Source organism: Gadus macrocephalus, chromosome 12, assembly GCF_031168955.1.
Source record: "Gadus macrocephalus chromosome 12, ASM3116895v1".
Classification (NCBI taxonomy): Eukaryota; Metazoa; Chordata; class Actinopteri; order Gadiformes; family Gadidae; genus Gadus; species Gadus macrocephalus.
Window position 1 is genome coordinate 3,028,748 of NC_082393.1, and position 2,179 is coordinate 3,030,926.

Here is a 2,179-nt window from a genome sequence, read left to right on the forward strand (position 1 = left end):
AGTGTCTGCAAAATAAAACATATGGTAGCTAATAAGCGATGGCATATTGTTACTATAAAAGTTTGTGCAATCATACAATTATAATATTATAAAACATATTTCCTTTCTATTTAAACCGTAACATATTCCTTGACTAAACCATTTAATTAAGGGCAATTATGGGTATAATACATTATGAAAATGATTCACTTAATCAAAAAAATCATCAGCATGATAATTACTGTTTGCTACCAAATAAATAAATCTATCTAAAATCTTGTTCGAAAACATCCTCAGCCTTTGCAGTGTGTAACATTCAAGCGTCCCAAATCTTGGTAAATGTTTACCCTTGTGTGTAAGTCATGATTTATGTTCACCACAGCCGCACAAGCTTGCAAATAGAGCACCTGTGCAAATATCTCACCTGTGCAAATATCCGAGACGGTCAACGTGCATGGTCGCATGCTGGGGGCTTCTGTCGGGTGAGAGATGGAGCCCAGACTGTAGGCTGATTGATGCTGGGTGAAGGGTGGTCCAGGCGTAGGCTGGTGGAGGCATTTACAGTTGGGGAGGGCACGGTTAGCTGTGGAGCTAACCGCTAACTTGTGGAGGCTGGTTTAGACTGGTGGGAACTGTTTTAGACGGGTGCAGGATAGTTATGGCTGCTGGAGACTGGTTTAGGCTGGCACTGGTTGGTTTAGGCAAGTGCAGGCTGGTTTAGACTCGTGGAGGCTGGTTAAGGTTGGCACTGGCTGGTTTAGACTCGTGGGGCTGGTTAAGGTGGCACTGGCTGTTTAGACTCGTGGAGGCTGTTAAGGTTGGCACTGGCTGGTTTAGACTCGTGGGGGCTGGTTTCGAGGGGTGCAGGCTGGGGCATCTGGGGGCCGGATGGTGCATCCGGGGGAAAGGATGGCGGGGCTGAGTGTCTGTGGCAGTGCTAATGGTGTCTGAGAGGTAATTAGGCGGAAAAGGACTGGCACGCACCTCGCCATCCGGCAAAAACGGAGCAGGAAGCCCAGCCTCGCCGCCGCTTCATTTATCATCATCTGCTTAGCCGAGTCAGAACGAGCGTAATGACCCCCACACACTCACCACCACCTCCCTTCTTCTCCCGTCGTACGTCATGTTTTCTCTCACACTCTGTCTTCTTTTTGTCTCCAATACTATCAAACTATTTGGTTCTTTTCCTTGTTTAGTCCTTTGACTCAGGTAGAAAGAAAGTATCAAAAGGTCTCTCTAAACGCCAATCTAAACGACATTGTTTATTTAAACTGTTCATCCTCTTTGGCCATATGTCTTCTCTGTCTCTCTTATTCCGTCTTAATGTTCTCTCGTCTCTCGGTTTATTAATAATTGAACATCTCTTATACGCTGTCAATCTTCTCTGCTTCATTCTTTTCTCATTGACATCGACTCCTTTGCCTTAGCGCACTCCCTCTGCTGTTTTCTGTAACAAGTTTGCTGTCAGTCTCTTTCCCATTGCTCTCTTCCAATCTGTTACTGTTGTCACCATCCCTGAAGTTATCAGTTACCCCTCCCCTCCCATAATCCCAAGGGCTTCTCCTCAACTGATAACGTGTGATTTTGCGGGATTTCCTCGTGGATTTGTGTTTCTACTCTCGCTTTCTTCTCTCGAGCACAGCAAGTCTGATCCATCTTTCAGCAGTTTGAAATGTCGCCAGGCAATTATATAGATAACAGAGTCAATGCCAACGGCGCCTTAATCAAAACCCAGTGTCTAAAAACCTTTAAGGGGTCGTGACCCCACTTAGGGTCGGCTCCCTCATATATATATCGGGTTCAAAGGCCCTGTGTATACAAATAGACCTCCTAATGATTCATGGCCTCAAGCTACACTACTTAGCATGGAGCAATGAGCACACTCAGACAATGATACATCACCAGCAGATGTTGATTGGCTTAAAAGTGATGTGTGTGGGGGAATCAGACGCACCAAAAAACGTAGTCATGCTCACTGAGACCGATGCCCAACAAATCCGCCGGGGGGGCCCCCCTCCTCTCTACGACGACGCCGCCATCATTGTCATCTCCCAAAGTCGAGGAAACGGACGTGTAATATCGGCACGAGACGGGGCCAAGTGAAGAATGAGGTTTGGAACGGAAACGGACAAGAACAAATGGGGCACAAAAAAGCGGAGCTAAACAAGCCGACGTCTGTAGCAGAGGAGATAAATGAATC